This window comes from Ipomoea nil, unplaced genomic scaffold (assembly GCF_001879475.1).
Source record: "Ipomoea nil cultivar Tokyo-kokei standard unplaced genomic scaffold, Asagao_1.1 scaffold2879, whole genome shotgun sequence".
Classification (NCBI taxonomy): domain Eukaryota; kingdom Viridiplantae; phylum Streptophyta; class Magnoliopsida; order Solanales; family Convolvulaceae; genus Ipomoea; species Ipomoea nil.
In genome coordinates, this window is record NW_017619307.1 from 78,085 (window position 1) to 91,032 (window position 12,948).

Consider the following 12,948-nt stretch of genomic DNA (forward strand, 5'->3'; position numbering starts at 1 on the left):
TTCAAAACACCGAAATCGCAGAAGAAGAGGGCCTAGGGTTGATAGAAGATGATCTTTTTATAGTAGAAACCGATGGCATCAATTTAGGAGTCTTTCAAATTAACGTCTCTCCGCGATCTCGACGCGTCGAGCCTCCAAAATGTGCGATGTTTGAAGCTACTGGAATTTTTCGACGCGTCGAATTGCTGATGCTTCGACTTCTTCCTCTTTTGATCATTTCGTGCTTGAAATTCTTCCCTTGCTCTCACGCTCACCCTGTAATGGTGAGAAAAAACACTACCGAACACCGTAAGCATTCAAAAACAAGTGTAAAAACATAATCTAACGAGAAAGCAAAGAAAACAAGTAATAAATGGACATGATTCAATAACTTTGTTTCTAAAATGAATCAGAAAAGCTATAAAAACATGCACAGATGTGATAACATCACCCCCTCACACTTAAGACTTTGCTTGTCCTCAAGCAAAACACTGAATCAAACCGCAGGTCAAAACACAAGGATCGCTCCCAATTTCTCGTGCACAACTTAGCAAACCACAAGCCAACTCACTGCAGGACACATGCTTCCAGAATCATCCCGCTTTCTACTCCCAAGCCAACATACAAGCACCCAGATTGTTAGTAGTGAGAAATCTAGTGTGCACACGTACTCAGTTAGGTTTATGCAAAACACGACATCAGAAAAACATCCTAGGCTTGCCCTTCCTACTCCTCCTGAATAGAACTAACATTGCATGTAAAGATCAAATAGGTCTTTATAAGCTTGTAATGGGGCTAAGGGTCACGTTTATAGGAAACAAAAGGTAAGGAATGATAACAAAGGGAGAGAATGACACAATTATCTATAGCTTTAAAATCTTTAGAATAAAAATACGAATGATACGAATGATGAATAGGGAGCAAAAAGGCAACTTATCAAGACCATAATAGCTCTGAAAGATAAGGGGATTGATATAAGGATTTTACTCAATCAACATTGGATTTGAGTTATTTGGGATGAAGAAAGACCATAATAGCTTTTTTTTTTTTTTTTTTTTTTCAATCATACTGCAAACTGAATGAGAAAAGAGTGGGTTTATTCAAGCAAGTAATAACCGAGTTGCTCTTAAGGTAAGCTCCAAAGAAGAATTCTCTTCTATAAGATTTATTTCTAAAGACAAAAGTTACATTCTCTCAAAGGGTGGAAGGATAATATTTGGCCAAGGGCTATAGGTTATAATATGGGGGTAATTCAAAGAAAAAAAATATAATCACGAAGAGGTAATAAGTGCTTAGCACTTATTATAAAAGAAAATAAAAGGCTCAAAGGGGACACAAAGGATAACACATACGTAGGGACAGGTTTATAGGCTATGAGCTACAGAGAATGGCCTAAATCATTTCAATATATGCGAAAATTAGACTAAACCTGAGGAGTAATGAGACAAGCTTTCGTAAGCCAACTAATTGTCGGAATTCCACATAAACTTTCACGAGCACACGCACTAACCACTAGATTAAGAAATTAGTCCGATTATGAGTGGGTGACAAGTATATTAACAAGGAAAATAAACCACTTGAAGTGTTACACTTTGATTTCATCCATGGCATAATGAGATGCAACAAGTTCCACCAAAACAAACCACTACCCGACACGAGAGAGCGAGAGCAATTAAGTATCAAGACCAACAGTTTATTGGAAATAAAGGCACATGAGTCATTCAAGCAAGAATTCAAAGTGAAAGGGAACGAAATGGAATACGAGATCAGACTAAATAAAATTAAAGTGCAAAGACTAAGGAAAGGAAAGGAAATACTTCAATCCTTCCCCCTCATACTTAGAGAATCACATTGTCCCCAATGTAATAAATTAAGTGAAGGAAAAGGAGTTGGAGTATTGCCGTAGAACCTTCTACTGGTCGGTATCTGGAGGTGGTGGTGGTGGATAGTATCCCCGATAGAAGTCCGGGATGTACTGAGGATCTTGCAGCCAAGGCGGTGGTGGTGGAAAGTTCGGCTGGAAGCCGAGATGGGCCTGATTCTGCTGGTGTATGGAGGTGCCCATGAACCAGTTCACCTCATCAGTTCTGCGCATGAAATCCTGCCAATCATGAGGGAAGGCAGGTGCAGGTGCAGCCATCTGTGGGGCAATCGCATCATCGCCCCCTTCATCATCTTCATCGTCTTCCCCTTCCCCGAATTGCTGACCGGTCTTGTAGCGTTTCTCAAGGTAATGCTCAGATATGAAGGCTTGTGGAGCTAACTTGACCTCCTGGGATTCATCAATAGGAACCCCAGCCAGCTGGCAAAGATGCGTAATGAGGTAGGAGTGGCCGAGGTAGAATCGACCCTTCGCATCAGCAGCTTCGCGGATATTGCCGTTGATGATATGGCCAATGTCAATAGTCTTGCGTTGCCGGATGCAGTAGGTAAGGAGCACTAAGTCTTTTCGGACAGTCCCCTTGTGAGAATTTAGGACAAGCTTCGCTTTGATGAAGTCCAAGATTCCCCTGTCAGCAGTCTTAAAAATACTTGTAGTCCATGTGGGATGCTACACCTCCCCTGATATTCCATTCGGCCTTCGGGTGGAAGAATTGTGCAATACGGTTCAGCCAATCTTGGTCCATGTGGCCACGACCCATATCTCGATTAAAGTAATCATCGCCCATGTAATTACGCGTACCGTAGTACTCATTAATGGCTTCCGCCGAGAAGTCGACCGGAACGCCCCGGACAATACAAACATTGGTTTCGAGGCCATCCTTTGCATTCGCATAGAATTCCCTCACCAGATTGGTAAATGCATCTCCTGGTTGAGCAAGGAATCGGGGTGCCCAATTCCACGCTTCCGGGACCACTATATGTGCGCCACGTTCTTTCAGAACGGGCCGGGCAGACATCAACTGATGGTACCGTTGAGCCGCTGCGTCTATTACAAAACGTTCATATTGTGCAGCATGTTGTGGTTGTTCCCGGACTTGCGAAGATTCGGCTCTTGGCCGTTTGGATGGTTGACGGGCTCTTGGTGCCATAGGAAAAACCTACAAAATTCAAAAATAAAACAAAACTTTCAAGTACTTGATCTAGAATTTATAGCCAAAATATCAAAAGTGAGTCTAAGGATTTCAAAACTTTTCAATCGAGGGCACAAACTTCACTTGGGCATTTAATCAAACACCTTGTGGGCATGAACTTTAACACTAGGTTTGTGTAAAATTGACATATCAAATTCATCCCACAAGTTCACCACACAACAAAACAAGGGTACCCATCATCAGAAGCAAGGTCTACAATCATCATAGACTAAAATAAGGAATTAAAACTATCAAAACAAAGTGAAATAGAGCTTAAACAACCAACAAAGAAATTTAGAAAATTAAATCAAAATGTGAGTGCAATGGTTTCTAATGTAGCAATTACAACATGTATATAGCAACAATCAATCATTAGTAATCAACAATGGGCAATTTATCTACCAAAAATTCAAAATCAGGGGAAAAATTCGTGGGTAGGGCGCCTACCCAAGAATAGAGCAAAAATGCACCTCCAAATCAAGAAATTGAAAGTCGAAAAGAATGATTATTGTTACCTTGCAGCTTTAGGAAGTGAATGGAGAGGAGAACCAGAGGATTCGGACCTGGGGTATCTTGGGCGAGTGAGAGATTGAGAGAGAATTATGAGTTTGGGGAGAAAAACGGACCGCCGGTCGCAATTTAACAGATCTGTTCTGTCGCGTCTCGACGCGTCGAAAAATTCCCGTAGGAAAATTTTCGAGACGCGATGGTTTCGACGCGTTGAGGAATGGGCTCGACGCGATGAAAATTTCCAGTAGGAAAGTTTTCGAGGCGCGTTGGTTTCGACGCGTCGAAAATTTCCAGTAGGCTATCCCTTCGAATCAGTGGGAACTCGACGCGTCGAAAAATTCCAGTATGGAATTTTTTCGCCTAGGTCGATTTTTGGCCTTTTTACTTAGCCGAAAACAACCCCTATACCGCTGTTTGCCACAGAAACCAGAAAAAAACACTCAAATTTTGTAAAACAAACTAGAACTAAATAATTAGCAAGAAATAAAAATGCGATAAATTAAAGGATAACATGGGGTGCCTCCCATGGAGCGCTAAGTTTAACGTCGCTAGCTCGACTGTACCTCCTTTCAGGTGTCACATGTAGGTCGGGAGATGAAGGCAATGTATCACATTGACTTTAGGTTCCTCGGGTGAATAGTAGTGCTTCAACCTTTGCCCATTGACCGTGAATTCATCTTGTGTTCCTTGAAGCACCACGGCACCCGATGGATGTACCTTAATCACTTTGTGTGGCCCAGTCCACTTGGATTTTAATTTTCCTGGGAATAATTTCATCCTTGAATTGAATAGAAGGACGTCGTCTCCCGGGACAAATTCTCTCTTTAGAATGTGTTTGTCATGCCACCTCTTGGTCTTCTCCTTGTAGATTTTCGCATTGTCATAGGCTTCGAGCCTGAATTCGTCAAGTTCGTTTAGTTGATGTAGCCTCTTCTCACCTGCGAGTTGCAAATCCATGTTGAGCGTCGTGACTGCCCAATGGGTTTTGTGTTCTAACTCCACGGGCAAGTGACAAGGTTTCCCATAAACAAGTCTGAAAGGTGAAGTTCCAATAGGATTCTTGAAAGCGGTCCTATACGTCCACAATGCATCATCAAGCTTTGTGGACCAATCTTTTCGAGACGGATTGACCACCTTCTCAAGAATGGATTTGATTTCTCGGTTTGACAGTTCCACTTGACCATTGGCTTGGGGATGGTATGGTGTGGAGAGTCTGTGATGAATTCCATACTTCTCAAGAACTTTCCCCAACGCTTTGTTGCAAAAATGTGTCCCATTATCAGTGATCAAAGCTCTTGGTACCCCAAACCTTGCAAAAATATTCTTCTTGATGAACTTGATGACAACCTTGGAATCATTAGTAGGACAAGCAATGGCTTCAACCCATTTGGAGACATAGTCCACTGCCACTAGGATGTATTCATTACCAAAAGACTTGGGGAATGGACCCATGAAATCCAAACCCCAGACATCAAATAGTTCCACTTCAAGAATACTTTGTTGAGGCATCTCGTTTCTCCTTCCCACTGTGCCCACTCTTTGGCACTTATCACAACGAGCTACGAAAGAATGTGAATCTTTGAATATACTGGGCCAATAAAATCCTGACTGTAAAACCTTTTGCGCGGTTCGAGAAGGTCCAAAATGCCCTCCATAAGGTGATGAATGACAATGCTTTAAGACACTTTCTACCTCGTCTTCGGGCAAGCATCTTCTTAATATTCCATCTGCACATCTCTTGTATAGAAACGGTTCATCCCAAAGATAGAATTTTGCATCAGTTTGTAGTTTCTTCTTCAATGACCTAGAAGCATTTGGTGGAAATTGTTGGCAAACCACATAATTTACCAAATCTGAATACCAGGGCATAAAAGCACGAAGAGCCATCAGTTGCTCTCCCACGAAGTAATCATTGATTGGAATCTTTTCTCCTTCAGCCACTTCGTTTTGGTTCTCTAATCGGGACAAATGATCAGCTACAAGATTTTCTGTTCCCTTTTTGTCTATGATTTCCAAGTCAAACTCTTGAAGCAGAAGGGTCAACCTCATCAGTCTTGGCTTGGATTCCTTTTTGCTCATCAAGTACTTCAATGCTGAGTGATCGGTATGGACAATGACCTTGTATCCGTTCAGGTAGGATCGAAATTTATCAACAGCAAAAATCACAGCCAGCATCTCCTTTTCTGTTGTGGCATAATTAACCTGAGCCGCATCAAGAGTACGGCTTGCATAGTAAATTGGGTGTAGGCACTTGCCCTTCTTTTGACAAAGGACGGCCCCTACAGCATAGTCACTAGCACCGCACATAATCTCAAATGGTAAGTTCCAATCTGGCGGTGACATTATGGGAGCTGTTGTCAATGCCTTCTTCAATCTGCAGAAAGCTTCAAGGCAAGCATCATCAAAAACAAAGTTAGCATCTTTTAAAAGCAATTGAGTTAAAGGTTTAGAGATTTTGGAAAAGTCTTTGATAAATCTCCGGTAGAACCCTGCATGGCTAAGGAAACTCCTTATTCCCTTTACTGAAACATGTGGTGGCAGTTTCTCTATGACTTCCACCTTGGCCGGGTCAACTTCAATGCCCTTTTCTGATATCTTGTGTCCAAGAACAATCCCTTGTTGTACCATAAAGTGACATTTTTCCCAATTTAGAACAAGGTTTGCTTCTTGACACTTTCTTAATGCCTCATCCAAATTATCAAGACAATTATCAAAAGAAGAACCATATACAGAAAAATCATCCATGAAAACTTCCATAGTCTTCTCAACTAAATCGGAAAAAATGGCTAACATGCACCTTTGAAATGTAGCTGGTGCATTACATAACCCAAATGGCATCCTTCGATATGCAACGGTGCCATAGGGGCATGTAAACGTAGTCATCTCTTGGTCATCAGGGTGGATTGAGATCTGAAAGAACCCCGAAAAACCATCAAGAAAGCAAAAGTAAGAGTACTTAGCCATCCTTTCAATCAACTGATCAACAAACGGAAGAGGAAAATGATCCTTCCTGGTGGCATCGTTCAACTTTCTGTAGTCCGTACACATCCTCCACCCAGTGACTAACCTGGTAGGAATGAGCTCATTTTTCTCATTGCGGACTACAGTTGTCCCCCCTTTCTTTGGGACCACGTGAATAGGGCTGACCCACTTACTGTCAGGAACAGGATAAATGATGCCAGCTTTCAACAATTTTAGGATCTCTTTCTTCACAACCTCCTGCATCGTAGGATTTAACCTACGTTGGTGCTCAACACTGGGTCTACGCCCATCCTCTAAGTTAATCCTGTGCATGCAGTAGGAAGCACTAATTCCAACAATATCATCAATAGTGTATCCAATGATTCTCTTATGTTTTCTTAACACATTTAATAATTTTTCCGTTTCATCATCTTTCAAATGAGCACTTACAATCACTGGGTAAGTAGAATTTGGACCAAGATAAGCATACCTCAAGTTTGTTGGTAAAGGTTTTAATTCTACCTGTGGTGGTTCCTTTTCCTCGAGGTTACAGGCAAGGAATATTAGTGGCAATTCCTGTGATTCCTCATCATTCGTACAATCCTCCAAGCATTCACTCTTTGTAGAATCTTCACCTTCGAGTTGTAAAGGGTCATTGGAGATCCATTTACCCCTCTCATAAGTTGCAACAGATGAGTCGATTTCGTCTACATAAAAGCAAGAATCAAGACAAGAAGATTTGTTAGCCAATTCAAAAACATTAAATTCAACTTTATCTTCTCAAATCTCAAGAACTAAGGTTCCTTTCTTGACATTGATTATAGCTCCAGCGGTTGCCAAGAATGGTCTCCCAAGGATAATAGGAATTTTAGCATCTTCTTCCATCTCTAAAACCACGAAGTCTCCCGGAATGTAAAATTTGTCAATCTTCACTAGCACATCCTCCAGAATTCCGATAGGATATTTCACTGATCTGTCTGCCAACTGAAGAGTTATGGATGTAGGTTTCGGCTCTCCAAGTTGCAGCTTTTGACACAAAGAATAAGGCATCAAACTCACACTTGCCCCTAAATCGCATAAAGCTTTTTGAACAAGTGATCCTCCAATAACACAAGGGATAGAGAAACTCCCAGGATCCCTAAGTTTTGGAGGAAGCTTGTTTTGAATTAAAGCACTACATTCTTCACTTACTGCTACTGTCTCACGATTCTCAGCTCTCCTCTTGTTGGATAAAATCTCTTTCAAAAACTTAGCATACGAGGGAATCTCGGTCACTGCATCAATAAAAGGAATGGTGATATCCAGTTGCTTGATCAAACTGTAGAAGTTTGCTCTTCTTTCTTCTTCCCTAGATTTCTGGAATTTTTGTGGGAAGGGTAGAGGTGGTGTATGCTTCTTTACGGGTTCAATTTCTTGTATCTCATCTTCCTTATCTTGAGCAATAACACCCTCATTCACTTTCTCATTTTCACCTTCTAGATTCTTCCTGACAACTTGTTCCCCATTAGGATACGGTGGGTCCAATAATTGCTTCCCACTCCTAGTGGTGACGGCGTTCATGTGTTCTCTTGGTTGTTCGGGCATAGCTGGCAACTTACCTGTGACTTTAGTACTTGATATAGATGGTTGATTTGCTAGCTGATTTTCAACCATATTTTGGCGAGTATCCATCCGATCCAACCTTTCTGTAATCTCTAACTGACCTTTAACCAATTTTTCCAACAATAATTCCATATTCGACGGGACCGGTGTTTCCACATTAGGCTTGGATTGATTTACTGGAACTTGATATCCTTGGTTCTGCCTGAATTGTGGTGGATGATTTCCTCTAAAATTTTGCTGCCCCTGAAATCCTGGTGGTTGACTTCTACTATTTAAGTACTGGGGATTAGCCGCCCCAGCAGGATTACCCCAAGAGAAACCAGGATGATTCCTCGATGCATTTGGATTGTAGGTTCCTCGTTGTTGGAATGCCGGTTGTATACTACCATACCCTACCACATCAACGTGTTCCATTGTAGCTTGAGAATCAACACTGAGACACTCCTCTGAATTGTGCTCTCCTCCACACAACTCACACATCATTACAGGTCTTGGAGGAGTAGAAGCTTTAGAAACATTACCTGAAGCTTGATTCTTGATAGTAATCTGGGCCAACTGTTGAACTAAAGTAGCTACATTGTCAAACTTAGCCGATAGAGCGGATATCTGATCAACTTCAGTCACGCCTCCTATCAACTTCTGGGGAGATCTCTCTGAATACCAAGTCGTCCCATTCATCGCAACCTTTTCCAACAATTCTTCAGCTTGATCTGGCTCTAGGATTGTAAATGATCCTCCCGATGAAGCATCGACTAGGATTTTTGAATTGTCCAGTAATCCCTCATAGAAAGCCATCATTAAATCCCAATTCTGAATACCGTGATGAGGACATTGTATCCTCATCTCTTTGAATCTCTCCCATGACTCTGCCAAAGACTCACCAGTTAACTGTCTGAAATTATGAATAGATCTCCTCATTTTCTGAGTCTTAGATATGGAAAAAAATCTCTTAAGGAACTCTCTATGCAACTGGTCCCAAGTTTCAAAATAGTTCGCCGAATAAGAGGCAAGCCAACTGTTAGCTTTATCCCTTACAGTGAATGGAAAGAGGCGAAGCTTGATAGCATCTCCCGGGACTCCATTAATTTTGAAAGTGCTGCAAATCCTCAGAAATTTTGCAATGTGAGCATTAGGGTCTTCTGTTGGTGACCCACCAAAAGGATCCGAAGCAGCCATCTGAATTATAGCCGGTTTTATTTCAAAATTATTAGCATCAACCCCTGGCACATTGATACTTCCATGTCCTGCTGCATCTGGAGCAACGTAATATGAAATGGGCCTCCCAATGCGTAGTGGTTGATTGACTCCCTCTCCACCGAGAGCCAGATTGTTCTGATTTCCATTGTTCGCCATCCTAACCTGTTTTCTTAAGAACTTGGCTCGCTTTTCAATCTCTGGGTTAAAAGGTTCTAATCCTTCGTTCCCTGAAGACCGAGTTCGCATATAACACCAAGTCCGCTGATAACAGAAACACAGCTCAACACAAGAAACTCGTTATCGATTAGCGAAAATAAAAATGAAATAAAATAAAAGAAAAGAAAATTAAAAAAAAAAAAACTAGACTCCGAAAATAAAACTTTCACTAATATTAGTACGTAGCGCCACCTCCCCGGCAACGGCCCCAATTTGATGCGTAGTATATTTGCAAACAAATAATTCCCGGAGTATTCAGGTAGTCGAACCACAGGGAGATGGGGTACTAATCACTAATTACTCGCTTACTTATAAGAGCTAGTCTGATCGAAACTTGATGGTTGATTGGTTGCATAAAATAACGAGCAAGAAATAAAACAAATATTAAGGTTTCGTAAACAATAGAGCAAAATGGGATTCTTGGGATCACAATGTTTAATCACCTAGTGCCAATTAACATTTGTAATATTTGGTTTGGAATTAAGATCTGTGTGGGAATGCAAAGTGGAATCGAATTACTCGCGTAATCTCTATTCCTAGTGAATTTCCACTCCCGTGGCTTAAACACCCGATAAGATCGAAGATCAACATTCAATTATTCCTAATTACTACCATCTCCCGATGAGCAACAATCTAGAATTAACTTCCCCTAATAAATTCCCCTTTCCCAAGGTCTAACTATTAGGTGCAATCGTGTGTGCCCTAATTTATGCCCCAATTCCCATTGGTGACACAAATATGACTATGAAGCTAGTAATTTAGGCCTTTAATTACCAACAACAACAATAGGTTAAGACAAGACTGCAACACAAATCATAAAACCAAACATAAATATATTAAGAAATTAACGAACAAGGCACATAGGTTCATAAACAAATTCACCCAAAAATCCCTAAGGAATTTAGCCGCTCATGGCCATAATAACATTAAATTCAATGCTTAAAGATAAACAAATAACAACGAGAATAAGAGTAAGAGTGAAAGAGTTCTCCCGAATCTTTCTAGCTAGTTCTCTATTCCAAAGCTAGTTGTAAATCTTCAAATTGGTCCTCTTTGTGCTTTGCTCTTGATTGCCTTCAAAACACCGAAATCGCAGAAGAAGGAGCCGCCCTAGGGTTGATAGAAGATGATCTTTTTATAGTAGAAACCTGATGGCATCAATTTAGGAGTCTTTCAAATTAACGTCTCTCCGCGATCTCGACGCGTCGAGCCTCCAAAATGTGCGATGTTTGAAGCTACTGGAATTTTTCGACGCGTCGAATTGCTGATGCTTCGACTTCTTCCTCTTTTGATCATTTCGTGCTTGAAATTCTTCCCTTGCTCTCACGCTCACCCTGTAATGGTGAAGAAAAACACTACCGAACACCGTAAGGCATTCAAAACAAGTGTAAAAACATAATCTAACAAGAAAGCAAAGAAAACAAGTAATAAATAGACATGATTCAATAACTTTGTTTCTAAAATGAATCAGAAAAGCTATAAAAACATGCACCGATGTGATAACATCAGGGCCTTAAATCCCTGATGATGCTACTGTTTGAACACAGATTGGTGAGGAATGAGAATGGTAAGAAAGAGGGAGGAGGATTCAGGGTGGTATAAGGAATGTGGAAAATGAAAGAAAATACAGGAGCGTGAATAATGAAATGAAATAACAATAGAAATTCTAGCATAGAGATAGAAAAAGGGACTCAAATGTAGAATAGGAGGTGAGGGAGGTATAAGGAAGGGGTTGAGAGGTTAGGAACTAACAACTTGATTTAATTTCAGATTTTTGCAGATAGGTTATAGTCCTAGGTTTTGAGCTGATCTGCAATTGACCAGAAATGAGGCCAACTTGGGGAAGGAAGCAGATGGATTTACTGAAACAGAGACTGGGATGGCTGAGCTTAAAGGAAGGATAGCTGTGATTGCTGCAATAGCTCTGATGTTTGTGGCTGATCTGGAACATCAACAGATATGAAGCTTAGCTGATTGGAATGGAGGGCCGATTTGCAAACAGAAATGAAGCCAAATGGGCTGATCTGTTTACAAAAAGGAAGCCTTTAATTTTGGTTTTTCTGCTGGGCATTAGTCTACTGTGTTGTATTCTTTATTTGGCTTGCATGGTCTTATGCTTTTGTTGATTACACCCTAGCTGGGCTGTAGAGAACTGGGGTATTCCCCTTTGAAGCAAAGCTATAATATGGTTGGGAGCAGTAGAGATAGGGGGGGTTGGGCTTGCATGCTTGTTTGTTTCTTTGCTCATTGAGGTGGGAATGCCTTTGATTGCATTCACTTGGTTAGGGGAGGGAGGCTCTATGGGAAAAAAGAGAATGTTATGATGAGGAAATGCTGAAAAAAAAGAAGAAAAAGAGGAAATGAATGCAATGAGCTTGTCTGACTCCTTTATGTTGCTGGAAATTTGGATTGAAAAAGTAAAGGAATTTGTTAGTAAAGAGGATGCAATTTTGATAGAAGAAGCCAGGTTGGAGGTCTTGCACTTGTTTGATCATGCTCAATTGGAGTTGGGGGAGGAAAGATTTGCTGACAAATAGGAAGAATTGGTGCAAAAAGCTAATAGAATTTTCTTGGGGAAGTTGGCACATATTCATGAAAAGTTTAGAAACTTGGTTGAGGAGATGGGAAGCCCAATGAGTGTATCAAAGCCTGAGAGGGAGAATTCAATTGAAATCCAAAGGAATGAGTTTTGATCTGGCTGGTTCTGGACTGGGGGTTGAGTTCTGCACAGTGGCTAGCCCTCAATCAAGCTTAGGGCTGATTCAATTGGTTTTAAGTGAGCAGCTAGGGGTTTAGTGGAGTTTGTGAAGACTCAGAAAATAGCTAAGTGTTCCAGGTTGAAAGAATTGGACAGCCCTCTTATGAATGCAAAGCCAGAGAGGGAAAGATGTTGTGAAATACCGAAAGGCACTGAGGGAGGGGGCCTGCTTTGACATTTTCAGATATAATAAGGGAAAAGAAAAAGGCTTTGACTGGGCAAGAAGTGTGTCAAGTTATTGAAATGATGTGTGCTAGTGATAGCAAGATGACTGTGGAAAAGAAAAAAGAGAAATTTGAAAGTGTAAAGGGAAGCAGGGATAATGATGATGAATTTTTAATAATCATCTATGACACTATGCTTAGAGTGCAAACTCTTTTGGAAGGTAGGCATGGGGAGGACATAAAAATTTTGATGGAAACAATTAATGGGAGTTTAAGTAGGGAGAAATATGGTCCAAATTCATTGATTGGAAAGGGTTTGAAAACGAATACTACCACAGGGTTGTTGTTGTGTAAATGGGCAGGCCAATATTTTGGAGAAGACATTATTGAATATGAGAGTGATGGGGAGGCAAGTGAGGACAACCTTTGTTGCAAGAGCCTGAAGTGGTTGAAAGCTATTGAATTTGAGTTGCTGGCTGGCTGGCTG